We start from the raw sequence: 21,142 nt of genomic DNA on the forward strand, positions 1-21,142 counted from the left end.
GATTTAATTCGAGATGAGTGGGAAGGTGAGTGTGAGTCTCATAAGGAGACTGTTGTGGCATACATCCTAAACCTCAGGACAAGGCTCAGGGAACTCATGGGCTTGGCCCAGGAGAACCTTGCAGAAGCTCAGCAACAGAAAAAGGTGTGGTATGACAGGAATGCTCAAGCTAGAGAGTATGCTGTGGGGCAGCAGGTAATGGTTCTCATTCCTGTCAGACACAACAAACTGCAAGCAGCTTGGGAGGGTCCCTACAATGTAGTAAGAAAGGTAAATGATGTTAACTACATGGTGGAACTGCTAGGCTGATGGCAGAGGCACAAATTGTACCATGTTAACATGATGAAACTTTATCATGATAGGGAGGCCCTTGTGCTGAGCATTTGCAGTGGATTGCAGGAGGAGTCTGAGGGAGATCTTGTGACTGATCTCCTCAGTGGGGCCCGGACTGACATCTCGGTGGAAGGGGTAGCAATGTCCCAGCAGCTGGCTCCTACCCAGGTTTGAGAAATCCGAGCAGTGTTGCAGAAATTTGGGGACATGTTCACTGGGAAACCAGGGTGCACCCACCTGGTGCAGCACCAGGTGGATACAGGACCCCAAAGGCCTATTAGGCAGGCCCCTTATAGGGTGCCTGAGAGAGTCAAACAGACTCTGAGGGAAGAGGTACAGGAGATGTTGGAACTAGGGGTGATTCAAGAGTCAACAGTCCAACAGTCCCTGGGCCTCCCCAGTGGTGCTGGTGCCAAAGAAGGATGGCAGCACCAGGATCTGTGTGGACTACAGGAAACTAAAAAGTCACACAGAGTCAGATGCTTACCCCATGCCTAGTACAGATGAGGACCTAGAGCAGCTGGGTGTGGCTAAGTATCTTACAACCACTGATCTTACCAAGGGTTACTGGCAGGTGCCCTTGACTCCCAGTGCTAGACAGAAGTCAGCCTTCATGACTCCTTTTGGCTTGTATGAGTTCATATAGATGCCCGTTGGGATGGAGAATGCCCCAGCAACTTTCCAGAGGCTGGTAGATAATATCCTAGCAGGAGCAGGAGGGTTTGCCCTTGCTTATCTAGATGATATTGCCGTCTTCAGCCATTCCTGGCCAGAGCACCTTCAGCATGTCAGGGAGGTGCTGGGCAGACTACAGAGGGCAGCGTTGACCATTAAGCCAAGCAAATGTCAGGTGGGTATGGCAGAGGACTCCTACATAGGACATAGAGTGGGGAGTTGTAATATAAGGCCAGAACCTGCCAAAGTGGAAGCCATTCAGGCATGGCCTGCACATGTTACTAAAAAGCAGGTGAGGGCATTTATAGGGACAACAGGGTACTACAGAAAGTTCATCCTCAGTAATAGTACCATAGCTGCTCCCCTCACAGACCTATCAAGGAGGAACAGACCAGATAAGGTAGTGTGAACCCCAGCATGTGAGCAGTCATTTCAGAAGCTTAAAGAAGCTTTGGGAGGAGCCCCTGTGTTAGCCAGTCCAGATTACAGCAAATAATTTGTTGTGCAAGTGGATGCTTTGAATCATGGGGTGGGGGCTGCACTTAGCCAAATTTCTTCAGAGGGAGCTTTCTCCGTTGCTTTTTTTAAAGCTGTCTCGCTATGTTAAACCCATTTAACATAGCGAAACAGTTTGTGAAAAGCAACGGTGATCTTGCTTTCTCCGTTGCTTTTGCCCACAGCTCTGATGTACTGCGTAGGCATACGCATGCGCAGTACATCAGAACTGCTGCAGAATACCACACAGCTGTGGAAGGGCAGCAAGGAGGCATTATACAATGCCATTATTTAAGAAAAGTAATTATTTTTTTTCTTAAATAATGTAATTGTATAATAGCAATAACCCACTTCTGGGTGCAGGTAATGCTGGATTTACCACGGTTGGCTTTGTTTGGCCACTCGGGCTTCGCCCTCGTGACCAAACTACACCAACCACGGGTAAATCCAGCATTACCCACACTCAGGTGTGGGTTATTGCTATAATAATAAACATGCAACAACTGAAGGTTCACCAAACAATAATATTGGAGGCACTAAAACAGAACACATGGAAAATGATGCAAGAAGTTAATACATAAATTGGAATAAAAGATAAATATAAAATGAAGACCTAATACTAGAATGTCTGGTTTTTGTATGAAATATGAAGGCCAAAATATATTAACTTTTCTGTTGTTCTAGTATCAGCATTGTTCTTTCCATACTGACCACACTGTTCACTATCTCAATAAAACAGACTCCAAGCTCAAGTATAGACAGTATTAAACTCGTATCCTATGCACACAAACTTATTTTTCCTGCTTCGTGTGTTTGAAAAAAATATTCCAAGAAATTTGATTATGCTGTATAATTACTACAGCCTGTGCTTAAAATCACAAGAAAGCATTTTAACATCTAACTAGATTATTTATTTATTTATTTATTCAAGAAGTACCCAGGCATTCAATAGGCAACAGAATTAAGAAAAGAATAACAGCTGAAATCAAGTAGTAAAATATTTACACACAAATGAACAATAAAAAATATTACATGGTTTGAGTTCAAATGCAACAAGAAAACGCAAAACAATTTGAAAACAGTAAATGTAGAAATCAAAAGGCAGACATCTTGAGCTCTGCATACAACAATCAAAAATACAGCAGGAAAAGAATACAGTACATGAGCACCGACATTTGCATTGCAGAGCAAATTATTTGCAATACAATATATATAACTGTGTTCATGCGCTCATGCAGGAGTAGCTGATATTTACTATACAGAGTATTTAGGCAGATGTTCAGTCCATGAGGAGGGGTACATTAGGAAATAGCTTATGTTTAAAACCAAATATATTCCCAGATACAGTCCATGTAAATGAGTGCATTGACAAGTATAAGCTCAGATCAGAAATAAAATGTTCTTGCTAACATTTTACATCTTAAATAGCTGAACGGTAGCTTAAGTAGAGAGACAGATGACCTAGTAGTAGGCTTTATCCAGTGAGCCTAAACCATTTACATTTGTTAAGCTCCACTAAGTATGATATGAACATAGGTTTGAAATCTGTCAAGTTAACGCAGTCCTTAATTTTCTCAGGTATATCACTCCAGCAGGCTGATGCCATTTGACAAATACTTTTTCCAGAGTTTTTTTATTTGAAATAGCAGTCTGGCCAGTTGTAGTTGGGTGGAAGTCCTAAGAGTAGAGGTCTGATGTCTGTGGAACAGGATAGTTTTTAATGGAGGACAGTAGCTGTTGATAAGTGGCTTATAGGTGAGGGAGTTTGGTTAAGCAAAACTATGGCTCTAGCATCCACTGGGAGCCATTTACCATTGTCAATGGTGGTACAATGATGTTCCGTGTAGCTGACGAGGTAAATAAGTAAAATAATTTTATTCCCGGTGCTTTGAAGAAGTTTAGTGCTGGGATGTGATGTGAAACAAGTGCTGTGATAACGAGGGCATATTCTACCCCAGGAAAATAACAATGTCTCTCCTGGATTCTGTTGTTAGCAAATTGGACATTTAGTAGGAAACCATCAGTTTAGTTAAGACTTTATTAACCAGACTGTCTGTGTGTGGAGTAAATTTTATACTAGGGAAAAAGACTACTGAGACCTAAGTATCTGTGTGAAGTGATGATGGTCAGAGGCATACCAGCTGGATCTGAAATACATTGCTGAGATGCTTGGGAGTGCCATACAATGTGATATTTGTCTTGGCTGTATTAATAATTAAGTTATGGGAAGTTAGCTAGTTACAAACTGCAGAGAAACCCACTTGTAGTCCTTTTGTAATCTGGATAATTTCCTTGCCAGAGTTCAGCATGACAATGTCTTATGCATACAGAATACAACATAAATGAGGAAGGATCCAAGCTATATCACTGATGAAAAGAGTCAATAGGGGAGTTCCTAGAACAGAACCCAAAATAATGTCATTGGAGATGTTGTAGGGGCTTAGGCATTTGGTTCCTAGTACGGGAAGGTTCGCGCTACATAATAGCTATTAAACCATTCAGTGATGTAAATGGATGCATGTAAAGCTGATAGTTTGTTGAGTAAAAGTCTAAGATCTAGGTTAAAAATTGTGCTTCATGTTCAAGAAGAGAGCAGCAGTAGTAAAGCTATGTTAACTATAACTGTGGTAGGGGGATTTGTAAAGAGCAGTTAGTGTGCTGCATTTAGGTCTAAAGCCATGTTGCTTTACAAGTATTTCATACTTGCTGATGTATTCTAGACTTTAATTGTAAATTATTTTTTCTAGTAGTTTGATGAGTGAACATAGATTACCAGCAGGCATGAAATCAGAAGCAGTGTTGGCATTAGGGACCTTGGTAGCCACATTACCATTAAAAATAAGTGTATAAGAATAACTATGCATTATACCTTCATACCCTATATTCTTTAGAGGTCTGCCCATCTCAGAAAAATAGTGGATTTATTTTACAGAAGGTAAACTATTTAATGGAGGTTATTAGAATTCATAATTGTTTATATGTGATTCTAAGCAAACACCCAAAAATAAAAAGTCAGAAACAGAAAAATACTCCAATAGTTTTGTTCCAAATGGTCATTGGACATCTATGCATCAAATTATAAATGACAATTTTAGAATCATTTCAAACAAAGCTCAGGATGAGATTCAAAGACACAGACACAGATTCATAAATGTTAATACCAGCAGTAAGCCTTTTTTAAAAATGGTGGTAACCATTTTTGATTCTTAGACAGCTCTACCATGGTGCTACCTTGGAGAAGTGCAGAGCCACCGTGAGCTCTCCTGCTTAAATCCTTACCATCAGCAATGATAGCTAACTCAGCAAAAATTCACAGTCACCCATTAGGCTCAATAGGAGAGATCACATTAGAAATAAGTGTAAGGGTGTTTAGTGGATAGGTTATATCAGGAGTGTGTGCATGTATGTATGTGTAGCATATGTGGAAGTATGAGTCATGTAAGTTGACTGTATGTACAGGTATGACTAATGTAAGATGTGCATGTGTGACTGTGTGTGTGTGTGTGTGTGTGTGTGTGTGTGTGTGTGTGTGTGTGTGTGTGTGTGAGATTGTGTGAATCTGTGAATGTGGTGTCGTGATTGTTACACCTAAACTCTCCTTGACTAATGAGCAAATCCTGCAATAGGGGGGCACTAGACACTAGGAAGTCATTTCAATAGTTAGAATTATTGGCTGAGCAGCATGAAAAATGTATGGGGAAGAGTGCTAGACACCACATAGCATATGGAACAATACCCTAATCCATTTAGAAAAGTAAGAGAATACTTTTTAGAGCATAAAGCATGGAATACTAAGAAGTACAACTGGCAACTATCTGACATTATTGACTGGTTGCAAGCATTCGTGATTTATAAGAGACTGTGTCAAGCCAGAAGGAGACATCAGAGACATTTGGCAAACTCAGAGAGAGAGAGGTAGGAAATATACTTTGTCTATATGTGTGTATGCATGTTGGGGGAATAAATAATGACTTTTTGTGCTAACACGATGCATTGAACCCCAGCACTGACTGCCACAAGAGCTACAGAAAGGATTTGTTAGCACTTCCAGTAAACACTGAGTGATTCTGAGACATGCAAATTAGCTGAAAATCAGGACTTTCCTTGTTGTGGCTAATATGTCTGAATCTCTGGTTTCCTTGATCATGCTAACAGACTATTTTTTCTAATTCACTAACAGTATTTCTTGGCTGTGCAGATGTCAGTATGTAACAGCACAGTAAACTCAAACTAAACTTCTCAGATGCACTTCAGATTCTAAAAACTACCCTTTTATTTGTATTCTTTCTTTTTATTTGTTTGTTTAGCTGTTTTAACTTTCAATTGGTTATTTGTTGTAACAGGTCATGAGTGCTTGTAGAGTAAATGAGGGTGGACTCCTTTGCATACTGAATTAATGTGGCTTTGGGGATATTGCCATCCCTATCATAATAATACTGAAGAGAATAGGTCATAATATGGGAAACTCTTGCTTGACAGAATGTCAGAGAAAGATTATGACCATTTAACAGTTTAATACCTGTTAGAAAGGCAGAAAGGTACATTTTGAACTATATTAAGGTGTTCCTGCTAAGATCCATTTTAGCCAGCCTTTGGAGAGGGTGTGATACCATATCAAAGTCCTTTGGAGAAGTCTAGGACCATAGCAGTTTTACAAAGCCCATTGCTCTGTTGTGATTAATGGTATTTAGAAAGGATAGCACTGCAGTTTCAGTACTACAGTCAGACTGAAAACCATGTTGAGTGGGTGATAGGAGTTTTTTTATACAATGTAGTAGTTTGTTTGTACACATTTTCACATATTTTGGTGAAGGTGATAAAATGGCTACAGATTACAGAGGTTACTTCTCATCCTTCTTTGTGAACATGTCATACAGGATTTCTTCCAGTGCTGAGTAACGTAAAGTTCAGAGATAATTAATAAGTAGTACAAATGGTTAGGCTACAGCTTTGAAGACAGAGTGAAGATATTCCAAAACAAGGAGATCTGGTGTAAGTGAAGTAAGTTTTATTTTTTTCAATAACTTTTTTATAAATGAAACACTAATTGGTTGTAGGTGAAATGATCCTTGCTGGATCATAAATGGAGACATTATTTGGAATGCTGGTACTGCGATGTTGATGAAACATTGTGTGCTGGATCAATAAAATGATTGTTGAAGAAAAAGACAATATTTGTGTCTATTTCATTGGGGAATGGGCTGGGTGAGGTTGCATTTCCCTGTTTTAGTAGCTGATTAACACATACCCAACACCACTTGGGGATTTACTTATGGTCATTTAACAGTTAGTAGAAGTAGCACTGTTAGCTTATTCTAGTCATGCCTTTTGACCTGGGTGCTGAGTATGTAAAATATTTGTCTGTAGTGTATTTTTGGAATATCTTTCCATTGTTTCCATGCCTTATCTCTTCTTGTCATTAGTTGTTCAATCTCAATTGACATCCAAGGGGAAGGTATAGATTTGACCTTTGTTCCTCACATAGGGGAGATGGAGTTTAATATGGACAGGAAAGTATGGCTTAAGTAGATGGCTGAGTCATCTAATGGAGGAATTTTGACAGGATATCATTTATACCATTTCATCAAATTATATAATGTATTTTTGTGGAGCTGTGTTTAGAGCAAACCCAGCCGAATGCTATGTTTTATATTGCATTTTATTGCTCCCATATTAAAAAAGTGGAATAATAGTCACTGAGAGTAAGAGAGTTGGATGGGGCACTAAAAGAAAGGACATTGTCTGTTGCAGTAGTTAATATCCAGTCATATATATTGTTTTCCCAGTGGTGTTGACATTTCTAGTAATGTAAAGCCAAACAGATAAATGGTTTGAGTTCTACTCAGTGAACTTTAACATTAAGCCAGACTGCATGTCTACATATTGATCATGTTGATTTCAATTACCTTATATGGAGATGCAATAGCCAAACAGAGGTAAACATAATACTACACTTTATTTTGCATGATTTTAAATATAATTTGGTGAGTGTTTGCATGTTGATGTTACAGTACTGTGGTGTATCTTGACAGAACTCTGAGGCTGGTCTTTGTAAAGCTGAATGTTTTGCTCATCCAACAAAATATAGCAGTACAGCCAATAAAATACAGTATATGGAGAAAATAATATTTATACTATACAAATGTCCTTGTGAGGAAAAAATGGTCATGGGGAAACAGCATACAGCATTATGGCTTTAATACTTTAATGAGTAATATTCTCATATAAAAAATAGTGAGAAGTAGTAGCCAAATATAGGAAACATGAATAATTTATTTTACTCTCTCATGATTGCAAATTCACTGTGAGTGGTATATTGTATCTCGAATCTCAAACCATGTCATATTCCTATTACTACCATCATCACTCCAATTTGCCCTAATGCAACACTTCCCTTGCACTGCAAATCAATATGTTTCACTGGCAAATGTGTATTTAGTATTACTTTACTCTTGCAGTGTGGCCACTTAAAATTAGCACCTTACTATACAATAAATCTGTTTTCAGATGGACAAGCAAGGTTGTAGCAATTTTATAGGGCACTGTATTTCCATTTTTCCTAAATGTTGAATAAATGAAGAAATATGTCTCTGATTACTTTCAGGACACAAATGTTGCCCTTAGAATTAATAACGAAAATGCATGCTTTTCACATCATTGCTGGTGGCCTTCTTTTATGTGGTTTGAAGCCTGATAATTTTTTGGTGACTTTCAAGACAGGATCTTAAAAATAAGCTACACTGTATTATTTTGATTTGCATACGTACATAATGCAATCATTATATAGGAGTGTTTTCAGCAATCATGGTGGAAAAATTCATTATGGCTGTCATATATGACATGAAAATATGTCTGGAAGCATTGAAACTTGACATGGATCTACAAGCCAGCTGTGACTTACCTGTCATAAAGGGCTCTCTGCTGAAATGTTGGCACTTAAAATGCCAAGTACTGACAAGCCAAAAAAAAAATTACCAAAAACAAAGGAGAAAAGTGAATCTTGAAATTCCTTCTTCTTTAAACTATTTTTTGCAGGTTGGCAAGTCCCTCTGCACCCTCCAAATACCTCAGATTTATATATACCAACTCTGAGATCTTCATACCTTGGAGAAAAGGGAATATTCCAAGAAATGGCATCTCGGACATAGTATACATAAATCCATTCTTTTTACTCAGTAACTGTAGTTTGTGACTTGCACTAGGTGGTCCCAACATTTCAAATAATTAACATCCTAAAGTCCTGCAGAGGCATCATATCCTGATGACATGGATTAATGTTTTGCAAAGTCACAGCAAGGTCATCTGGTGCTCTAGAAAATTTCCCAGTCTGGTGCCCCCCACCAAAGGAAAAAAAATAAAAGAAAAACAAATCTTTCCATTGTTGAGGACCACAAAAAAGCTATGTTCTACTTCTGGAACTATAGTAAGCTGCATGTTATGACTGTGAAAAGTACCCTGCTACATTTAGTATCACACACACACACACACACACACACACACACACACACACACACACACACACACACACACACACACACACACAAGCACGCTGAACTCCAATCATACTTTCACCCCTCCCTAGCCACCTCTGCAATTGCCTTTCCAATATCAGGTCTAACTGCAACTACATTAATTGCATTCTGCTGCTCTAGGGTTTAGAGTATTATTTATGTCCATTTTGTAACGTTCTAGATTGTGTACTAGAGTACAAATGTTTTTTATATGTGAATCTGCTGCAAAAATCTGTCTGGACTGAGCTGCTAAAATGAGCACAGATTGCGTGGGGAACACAGATTAGGTTTTGCCTATGTTGACCTGGACTGATAACATTTTTACTGTTCTAATGCATGATAGCACAGACAATTAATGTTATGAGCTGTTAGCACTGGTCAGTTAGAGCACAGGTTTAAGGCTTTGTGCTGTTTCCTGTTGCCAAAGTTTGATTCCTTTAGCTGATTCCTGTTGTTCAAGGTTTGATCCCTTTAGCATCCCTTGGCTGACAATGTGATTCAGAGGTAGTCATTTAACCAGATTGCACTCATGGGTCAGCATTCTACTCTAGTTAAGAAATGTATAGAACTGTGAAACTCAGGTGAATGCACACTATCAGCCACTACAACCCCCCTTTATAATTTTTTCCACAAAAAATATATTCACCTCAAGGGTCTTCTTCAAACCCCAAAACATAGAATATTGTTTGCTGACAAAGTTTAATAGACTGCTTCCTGTGGTGGCTGCTGGTAGTACCTGTACATTCACAAGAAGCAGAGGAAACTGAGATAGCATGTTATTTCACTAAAGTGCATGGACTACTTTAACCAGTAACAACACAACACAGAGCACTATTTGTGGTATATTCTAAAAGCACTATTATAATAGCTAGCTTGTAGAGCAAATACCATTTATATCTGTCTATACATTGTATACGTTTTGGCTTTGATGCAGTCTTGAATAGGATAAAGAGTATTTCAAAACATGGTATGCTTTTATAGCTTCATAGATAGATATATACTAGTTTACTGACTACCGGGGTCTTTATAAGCCTTATTGTGCAATACAGCCCAATTGTGTCCCTATGTATCATGGGCATTTATTAAGAGGGATATGTTTGAATCTTTCTACAAAGTATGTGTGGGGTACTTTAATTTTGACATTGCTGTCTGTCTGCATCTATCAAAGACATTGGGGCCAGGCCCAAGGTGAATTTCTGATGCCCCATCCTTTGGTCAAGGTTGTTCTTAAATAGGGTTAGAGATGGACTCTGCTTTACAAGGATGGGGAGCCTGTTCCAGAGCATGCGGATCCTCGAGAGATCCATATCCATCTTACCAACATGTCTTAGTTATGTCACAAGCACAATTTAAATCCTTGGAACTAATAGTTTTGATTCTTTTGTGGATGTACAAAAGGTCTATCAGAATTAGATCCAAGCATGCCTTGTATGCTACGAATAGATCACGTCTCAGTAACCCATGTGAGACAGAGTTTAGAGATAGGGATTAAAGGCAATGCATGTAAGACAATTTGTTTATACTTTGGATTCTACTAATAAGGAGCCTTGGTGGGCATTTCAGCTGTTCCATATGTCTGGTCAGGTATATACCGAAGGGGGTATTATGCTCACTGAAGTGTCAGATAAGGGTCAAATAAAGTAGTATTACAACTTTCATGAACTTGGATGCCATGTCCTTACTTATAAGTTGGGCAACATAGAATGATTTTCTTACTGTTTTTGTCACAAGTTGGTCAAAAGCCAGATTACTGTCTACATATGTTCCCGGATCCCTGACTAAAGGGTCAACTCTTAGGTGTATCTTATAGATGGAGTAATTAACCTGGGTGGAAGTTTTCCCAAAAGGCTCTATAATGCATTTCTTAGCATTGAGTCTTAATCCATGACATTGGCATTGGCACTAGTCAATTGTTTGAATTAGACACTCTTCTTCTAAGATGGCAGTTTGCAGTCATCTGCAAACTCGGTCAGCCAAAGGACCTTGAAATTAGTGTAACCACAAGTTCTATGCAAAACATAGATATCGCCACAGTCCAAAGAAAAAGCCTTTAGATCTTGAAATTAGCCTTTACCTCTGAAATGTAGATGCCAAATAAAAGTGGTCCCCGCACAGAGCACTGAGGTACCCCACTAGTGACCAGTCTCTTAGTTGAAGTGGTATCGCCAATCCAAACTTTCTGGGTCCTGTTAGTGAGCCAGCTGGCAATCAAGTGAGTTATGTAGAGTTTATTCCCAGTTTGATGAGTTCGTCATATCTACCAGAGTGGGAAATTGTATTGAATGCCTTAGTCAGGTCCAGGTAGGCAATATGCACTGTTTTCCCATCATCCATTGCCTTGGTGACCTTCTCAAAGATGTCCACTAGGTATAATAGGTATGATCTTCCTGTAACAAAGCCAAAGTGGGTTGGGATTCAGTGTCTGAAACTTGCCTATATCATTGTTGATCATTTCATGGCTTTGCATATTAGACTAGACAGACTAATTGGTCTGTAGTTTCAGTGGTCAGATGATAGTCCATACTTGTGAAGTGGGATAACCATTGCAGTCCTCCATTCCTGTGGTACAAAGACAATTTTGACTCTATAGTTGAAAAATGACTCAAGTGGTGCTGATAGGTCATGCTTCAAGCTATTTAGGAGGCATCCCAGAATACTGTCCATGGCCCAATGAAGCTCTGTTTTTGGCCTTGGGAGACACCACCAGTACCTGTTCCCTCTTAATAGCTAGGGGGGTTCTGCTTGTAAGTATTTCATGGGGGGGGGGGGGTGCAAAGGACAGGAGTGACAGGTGAAGTTTAAATTAAATTGGTCAGCAAGGAAACTCACTATGTTGCTCTGCTCAGTGATAGTGGCACCATTGACCACCAGTTTGGCACATTGATGAGTGCTGCTGTTTAGGTTTTAGACATAGCTGTAGAAGGCCTTGCTGTTGTCTTTAGCCTTGAGGCTATCTTGACATTGTAACAGTCTTGTTACCTTTAATTGGTCCTGTTAGTTTTCTGTTTATTTAATTAGAGAGCTATTATTATGGGAGTTGCTCTTCCTGATTTTAGCCATGACGTTTTTCATTTTATTGTATACCCTTATTACAGTTAGAATCCCACCAGCATGGTTTACTTTTAGAGTTTGTTTTGCAATTATTTCTAGTAGGTATAGCAGACTCTATGCAGACATTTACATGGATGCAGAGAGTCTCTGTGAACAAATCAGTAAACAGATCAGAGGGACAGATCAACAAAGTGTCTTATGCAGACAGCATAGCACTACAAACAGACAATTCACAGGGACTTCAGTGAATGATAGACTAAAAAGCAACACTTAAAGACAACACATTGGATGAAGAAAGTACAGTCAAATCAGTGATCACGGCAGCAACTGAGGGAGACTAGAAGAAGATGGGAATTGAAATAAAAGGGAAAAACTGTTTCACAGGTAAACAACATCAAATATCTTGGAGGAATGGTTGAGAAACATGGAATTTGAAAAAAGAAGCAATGAGGACGTCCGAAGCTGAAATGCGAACAAACACCAATCACAACCAAAGTGTCACATAGCTCACACCACCAGTGTGCCACCCAGCAACAGCCCCTAAGGCAAGATAACGTACCTAACACTTTAGTCATAGGTGACTCTATAGTCAGGCACACTGATGTCCCACTCACCAGGCTGAACAAGGAGAAAGTTACAGTGAGCTGCCTGTCAGGTACCAGGATCCACCACATAACTTATGCACTCAAGTCACTCCACAACAAGTAAAAATATGACTCTGTCATTGTCCATGTTGGAGTGAATGACTTGAGACATACCTCCCTGGACTACATGAAAAGAGACATGGAAGAGCTCTTGGATCATGTGGCCCAGGAAGGTATGACCCTAGCCCTGAGTAGTATCCTGCCTTCGTCCAGAATAATACCAAAACATAAGGACAAAATGATTGACTTCAACAAATGGCTAAGTATCTGGTGTCATTCAAAGGGGATCCAGTATTTGTCTGCCTGGGATGACATGATCGAGAGACCACAATGCTTTGCCAGAGATGGTCTGCACCTTTCTCCCCTGGGATTCAGGTTACTGGCTAAGGCTCTTGCCACCCCTATAGTGCCTTTTTTAGGCAAAGTTCAAAGGACAAAACCACCACCATAACAGGTACAAGTATGCAAAATATGAAGGTAATGCTACTCAATGCTAGAAGTCTAAACCTCAAAATGCACTCTCTCGAGACACTCCTAAAAATGGAGAACTTTGATATCTGTGCAGTAACTGAGACCTAGTTCAAGGCTCCAGAGAACACCCCTGCAATACTAGACTACAACTCTTACCACACTCTCCGGCCACCGAACCAGGATTGAAACACTAAATGTGGAGGAGTGTCCATATTCACCAAGAATATTCACAGCACCAGCTTAGTTGTCCAACACAATGCGTTTGAAATTCTCCAGGTGCAACTAACACTAGGTAAGACTGCAATCCAAATTGTAGCTTGCCACAGATCCCCCACCATGCCCCAAAGATTCTCACTACACCTTTCTAAACATACTGGAAAATATTAATATACAACCAAACACCCTAATACTGGGTGATTTCAACTACCCTGCCATTAACTGGGAAAACTACTTGTGTACCAACACCTTTGCCCAACAGTTCTTGGAATTCATAAATTCCAATGCCCTGGATCAACTAATCCATAGTCCCACCAGGGGCTCTAATATCCCAGACCAGGACATTACCAACATGGGAAATCAATGCTCCACACCTATAGTCATCCCCTCATTGGTCAGGTCAGACCATAAGCTAGTCACCCTTAACATCCACATCCCACCCCCACCCCCCAGTAAGGAAACCTCCATAAAAAAACTTCTCCAAAGCCAAATTCATGCTACTCAAGTCAGAAGTTACAAACTTCATGACACCCATGCAGATGGGAACTGAAAGTTCGACTGCTGAGTCCTACACTGAGGCACTGTACGAGCACATCCACTCATGCATGAATCATGCCATCCCAAATAGAACCAAGATGTTCTCCTCCAAAAAAAGGAAGCCAATCTGGTGGTCCCCTGCCATAAACAAACTTTACAACAAAAGGAAGAAACTGTTGCAGAAAAGAGGAAAATCCCAGGATGCAAAAACTCCCTTACCAGCCTCAGTAAGAAGCTGCGATCCCTCATAAAATCCTCCAAAGCTAGTTACAAAAATAAAATTGCCAAAGATTCCAAAGACAACCAAGAGGCATTCTATAACTATGTCAAGAATCTAAATAACAATGCTCAGATCTGCTCTGAGCTACAACAGATGGCATTATATATGCTGATCCCAAGGATATTGCCAATATCCTGGCAGATCGATTCAGTGCCAACTTCACCCCCCTCTCACCCCCTAAATGGCCCATCTCAATACTGGAAGATTGCCAAATTCCGGTAATAATGTCCACACAGGTAAAAAACACACTCTCCAAAGCTAAGAATACAGCATCCATGGGACCAGATGACATCCTGGGCTGTGTACTACATGAACTACAAAATGAACTGGCACCTCACCTAAGTGTCATGTTTAATCATACCCTCACCTCAGGCTTCATGCCCACTGAGTGGCACACAGCTACTGTTATCCCACTCCACAAGGGGGGATCCACCTTGGATCCTGGGAACTACTGCCTCATCAGTCTGACGAGCCTGATCTGCAAGGCCATGGAACATATTATCGTGGAACTTATAAACAAAGACATTGGCAACCTTAAAACCTTGGGTTCGTGAATGGCCGATCTTGTCTCCTGAGCCTGACTGTCTTCTTTGAATCAGTCTCCAGAGCTGTGGACGAGGGTAAGACAGTCCACACAGCCTATCTGGACCTCACCAAGGCCTTTGACAACATCCCCCACTCTGGAATCATAGATAAACTTACTAAGCTGGGCATTAATCCCTACATCATTCGATGGGTTGCCAACTGGCTTACTGACAGACCCCACATTGTAAAAGTAGCTGACTCCAAATCCAGCTCCAGACAAGTGACAAGTGTAGTACCTCAGGGTTCAGTCCTGGGACCTCTCTTGTTTGGCATCTACTTCTCTGAAGTACAGGCCAATACTAAGGGACTCTGGCTAACAAAGTTTGCAGAAGACTGCAAACTGGGAGCCATTATTGAATCCCCAAATTAAGTCGATACTCTACAAAAGGGCCTTACAGAAACAGATGTTTGGTGCCAGAGCCATGGGCTCAAGCTCAATGCCAAGAAATGTACAGTTATCCCCTTTGGGAAAAAAACATGTACCCATGAATTACCACATAGGTGGCAGTACACTAAACACCAAAAGTGTGATAAGAGACTTAGGGACACAGGTGGACAGTGATCTCACCTTCAATAATCACATTGCCACAACAGTCAGAAAATCCTTCCATGTGGCACACCTCATCACTAAGGGCTTTTCATCCAGAAAAAAGGAGGTCATTGTCCCACTGTACTCATCCCTCATTAGACCCATTATAGAATACAGTGCCCCATTTGGTATGTACCTCTCAAGACATCTGCAACAGCTGGAAAGGCCCACAGAAATACCTCACTAAAAAAATCACAGGCCTAAAGCAGATGCCCTATGCTGACTGCCTTAAAAATCTCCAGCTATACTCTGTCACATATCATCTACTCTGAGGCGATCTCTGCTTAACACACAAGGCCATGTCAAACCCAGGGCTGTTGGACATGCTACACTTAAAGAAATCCCAATCCCTCAGAGGCACATGCTCCAGGGATCTAAACCTTGTCATCACAATAAACAAAACGTGCTGGAGGGATAGGTTCCTTACCCAGAGACTCCCCAGACTCTGGAATAGACTGGCCATACATGTCAAGCAGAGTGCCTCTTTGGCCCTCTTCAAAAGGAACCTTGATGATTGGATGGGAGAAAGGAACTTCTCCCTGGGGATCTTGTCAGTCACCCTGCTAGACAGGGGTCCAGGGAAGTAAATAGTGTGGGAAGAAATAGCCAGGGAATTGTTATGGCTAGGCTTGTATAGGCCCTAGGGCAGATAGCCTAGTACCAACCTATGAACCTATAAGATCAAAGTCAAAATCAAAGATCTTGAGGGTGGTGTGTGACACACGAATGCCAATGAAGTTTCAAACAAAAGTATACAGAACAGTGGTGCAACCAGTGCTCATATATGGCACAGAAACCTGGGCAGTGAAGGCAGTGCAGCTAAGGAAGCTTGAGTGATATGGATGAAATACCTGAGATAGGTAGTATAATGCATAGTGTGGGACAGATGAAAAAATGGAAACATCAGAACTGAAACCAAAATAGATCCAAATGCAGAGAAGGTCAAGGCAAACAAATTGTGGTGGTTCAACGCAGAGAAGGTCAAGGCAAACAAATTGTGATGGTTCAGTCACATGTATAGAGAAGCAGATGAAGAGTTAGTAAAACAGATTTAGGAGAGACAGAAAGAAGGCAAGAGGAGTTGAGGACATCCTGCCAAGAGATAAAAGGACTGCATGAAAGAACACCTGTGGCAGGTGAGTATGGCTATCAAAGAAGGCAGGAGTGACACTGAATTGAGGGAGGTGGTGATAGTTGACTTAACACCTTGATCTTGTGTAAAAATGAGAAAAACTGAGAGGATGAGATAGATATATACAGTAGATATAAAAAGTGTACACACCCCTGTTAAAATGCCAGGTTTTTGTGATATAAAAAATGAGACCAAAATAAATCATTTCAAACTTTTCCCACCTTTAATGTGACCTATAACCTGTACAATTCAATTGAAAAACAATTGAAATCTATATGCACAAATAAGGAGGTTATCCAAGTGCAACTAACTCTGGGTAAAACTGCAATCCAAACTGTAGTTTTCTACAGATCCCCCACCAAGCCCCAGGATTCCCACTCCTCTTTTCTTGATGTACTGGAAAATATTAGGGTTCAACCAAACACCCTAATAATGGGTGATTTCAACTACCCCACCATTAACTGGGAAAACTATTCATGTACCAATTCCTTCACTCAACGCTTTCTGGAATTCATAAATTCCAATGCCCTGGATCAGCTTATCCACACCCCCACCAGAGACAACGATATCCTAGACTTAGTCATTACCAAAATGAGTGACCAGTGTTCCACACCTGAAGTCAACTCCTCATTGGTCAGACCCAACTATAAGCTAATCACCCTAGATATCCGCATTCTTCCCCCACCCACCATTAAGGAAACCATGGTAAAAAATGTCTCCAAAGTCAACTTCATGCTTCTTAAGACAGAAGTGGCAAACTTCATGACACCCATGCAGATGGACAATACAGTTACAACTGCTGAATCCTACACAAATGCAGTCTAAGAGCAACCACAAAGCATTCTATAGCTATGTCAAGAGTCTCAATCGCAACACTCAGATCTGCTCTGAGTTACAGCACAATGGCACAAAAAATAAAGAACCAACCGATATTGCCAACATCCTGGTAGATAGTTTCAGTGCTAACTTTACCCCCCTCTCACCCCCTAAAGGGCCCATATCTATACAGGAAGAATGCAGAGTCCCTGTAAACACATCTATGCAGGAAAAAGCTGCACTCTCTAAAACCAAAAAACACAGCATCTATGGGACCGGACAACATCCCAGGCTGTGTTTTACACTTAACTTCAGAACAACCTGGCTCCCCACCTAAGCACCATGTTCAATCATAGTCTCACGTCAGGCTTTGTGCCCACTGAATGGCACACAGCAACAGTTATCCCACTCCACAAAGAGGGAGCAACCACTGATCCTGGGAACTATCACCCTATTACCCTGACAAGCCTGGACTGCAAGGCCATGAAACGTATCGTCATGAAACTCATAAACAAAGACATTGGTAACCTCCAAACTCTGGACCCCACCCAGTTCAGGTTTGTGAAAGGCAGATCATGCCTTCTGAACCTGATCGACTTCTTTGAGGCAGTCACTAAAGCCATAGACAAGGGTAAGGTGGTTCACACAGCCTATCTTGACCTCACCAAGGCTTTCTACACCATCCCCCATTTTGGAATTATAGCTAAACTCACAAAACTAGGTATAAATCCCTACATCACAAGATAGATTGCCAACTGGCTCACTGACAGAACCCACACTGTAAAAGTCACAGACTCCAAATCTGACTTCAAACCAGTGACAAGTGGAGTACCACAGGGTTCAGTCCTGGGACGTCTCCTGTTTGATATCTACTTCTCTGAAGTACAAACTAACACAGAAGGCCTCTGGCTAACAAAGTTCATAGATGATTGCAAACTAGAAGCCATAGTCGAGTCCCCAAATGATGTGGACATCCTACAGAAGGGCCTCACTGAGACAGATGCCTGATGTCAGAGGCATGACCTCAACTCAATACCAAAAAGTGCATTGTCATCTCCTTTGGTAAAAACTCTGTACCCATGAACTACCACATAAACGGCAGTCTACTTAATGCCGAATGTGTGATAAGAGACCTTGGGACCCAAGTGGGCAGCAGTCTCTCCTTTGATTATCACATTTTGATTTACAACAAAAATTTCAAATAGATAAAAACAGATAAAAACAATTTACCGTGGTACATATTATGTGTTAGTATGCAATATAACATAACTAAACCCACTAAAACTTGTATGATTAATTATTACATTGACTCATTTAGGAAAATTATTAATGCAAATATAGATTTAAAAATCTGGTTTGATCTTTTAACACCATTTATAGTTACAAAGAACTTTCCACATAAAATATATAGAGGAATTATTAATTCCTGGGAACAGAAAGGATTTGTTTGTTGGCTCTAATGTATCAAAGAACTAAATGTTTTAGATATGCAAGTAATAAAAATGTGTTTATACTACGTGATCAAACAGTGAAATGTTCGAACAAGTAATAATTGAGCCCTAAATATCAAAATGCCATAATGTCGAATGGCAAAAAAAATAAATAAATAAAAACACCCAAACAAACCATAAAAATGCTATAAGCAGGGGGGCAAGCCCCCCTGCACCATCCACATGAGTGCCCACACCCCGCACTACTTAAATATACCACCGCCAAGATCGTACTACAGTGCAGACAATGGATAACTTACATGTCTGCACTGTTCGGAGATCTCCATTGAATCGTTCAACATTCCGACGGTTCGACATTTAGGGGTTGATTATTACATCTTTGAACATTTCACTGTTCCATCACGTAATATAGATCCATAAAAACAACATACAAAATTCCACAACAGAACTGGCTAACTTTACAGAGTATTCTGTCATATACACAAGATTTAAGTAGAATAATTAACAATGCTTCATTTAAAGAAATACCTAAATTTACGAAATACATATATGAATTCATATATAATGACTTTGACATGGAAAACTGTATTTCAAAATTTTGCAAAATATTGATAAACTATAAAACAACACCCAAAACCTCATATTGGAAATATATAACAAAAGGACACTCAATACAGTTAACTGAAGATATTAAAACAAATATCTTATTATCGATAAAATATACATCTTTTATACAATACTGGAAAATTTTAATTGAAAATGCTTGCACAGAGCATTCTTAACCCCAGACAGAATCAGTAAAATTAGTTCTTCCATAAAAGGAATATGTTGGAGATGTGAGCAAGTACACAATGCAGATTAGAACCACATTTTCTTTAACTGCGTTATACTTAAGCCGTTTTGGAATGGTATTAATAACTTTCTACAAACTTTATTTAATTAATCATTTTATTTAACTAAAGCTCTTGCATTATTAAATGTGAACGAAGGTCGTCATTTGAATAGGTTAAACATGTATCTAGTATGGACTATACTTGCAATTTCAAGGAAGTGTATAACAAGATGGAATACAAACACAATACCAACTTTTGAAGACTTCTGCAGCCTACTGAAGACCACAACATTATTGGAAATTAAAATTAAAGAACTAAGAATTTATCCAAAGCCATTTATCAACAGCCCTTGGGGAAAAGTCTTATCATTGATTGACACTATACAATAATTGATCAGACACTCTGATAATGGATTGGACATACTTATAATGTAACTGTATACATTAAGATCTGTTATAATGTCAGGCTAATGTAAATAGTGTACATAGTTACTTAAGATGTTATGTATAAATACTATTGAATTCATTCAAATGTATTTGAAAAATAAAAAAAAATTAAGAAAAAAAAGAAATGCATCACAATTGAGTATTTCTGAGGTTTCATTATCACAGATATGAGAAGTGATCACAGAACCATCAAAATTTAATTTGGGACCACAATAACTGAAAGTAAATTAAATTCTACCTAACGTTTTTACTTTTTCTCTGAGATTATCAGTACTTCACTGAATCAATTTCTGCTGCAACAAAGAACACAAAATTACTTCACCTGCAAAATACAGAGAAGGAAATCCCCAAGGATAAAATGATTTTTAAAAGTCTTACACAATGGCTTTACTCAAGATTAAATCCTTGCTCATAACAGACACAGATGATTCCAAATATTTAACTAATTTCATTTACCTTACAGACTATAAGCAGCTGTAGTCAGCAAGTTCTGCTACTTCAGAAACACGCAAAATGACAGATGACTAAATGTGTGAAATGAATTCCCTAGTATATGCACAGGAAACTGTGGCTGATACGCATCAGAAAATAACACTTCAACTTTGCAGTCAAAAATGTTTCTCTGACCAAACTCTAATTTAAGAAAGTTCACCACATCCCTATTTTTATGTGAATTTTTCCACAAAGAAAGCTGTAACCTATATTCTACTAGTTAATTTCCCCCTCTGAATACTGTGTACATTTTCAAAGTCAAAGAAAACTTTGTTGTCATTTAGATCTACAGATGTGTAGCCTGAATGAAATTTCATGTATCAGCTCAATTCTTGAGATTATAAAGGAAAGTGAAACAACACATGCAAGTAGAGGAATAAACATTACTAACAAATACAATACTACTCCCAATACATGTAGAAAAGAGTAAAGACATTTACCACATTCATATGTGAAAATAATAGCCTCCCCTGTGTTAAATTAACTACCCTATTTAAAGTAATACAAAACACACTACTGAGTGAAATGCCTACATTATTTCTATAATATTATACTTGAGTGAGTTAAATAATATTGACTATGGAT

The sequence above is a fragment of the Protopterus annectens genome, chromosome 9.part0, assembly GCF_019279795.1.
Source record: "Protopterus annectens isolate FY-2018-M chromosome 9.part0, PAN1.0, whole genome shotgun sequence".
NCBI lineage: Eukaryota > Metazoa > Chordata > Ceratodontiformes > Protopteridae > Protopterus > Protopterus annectens.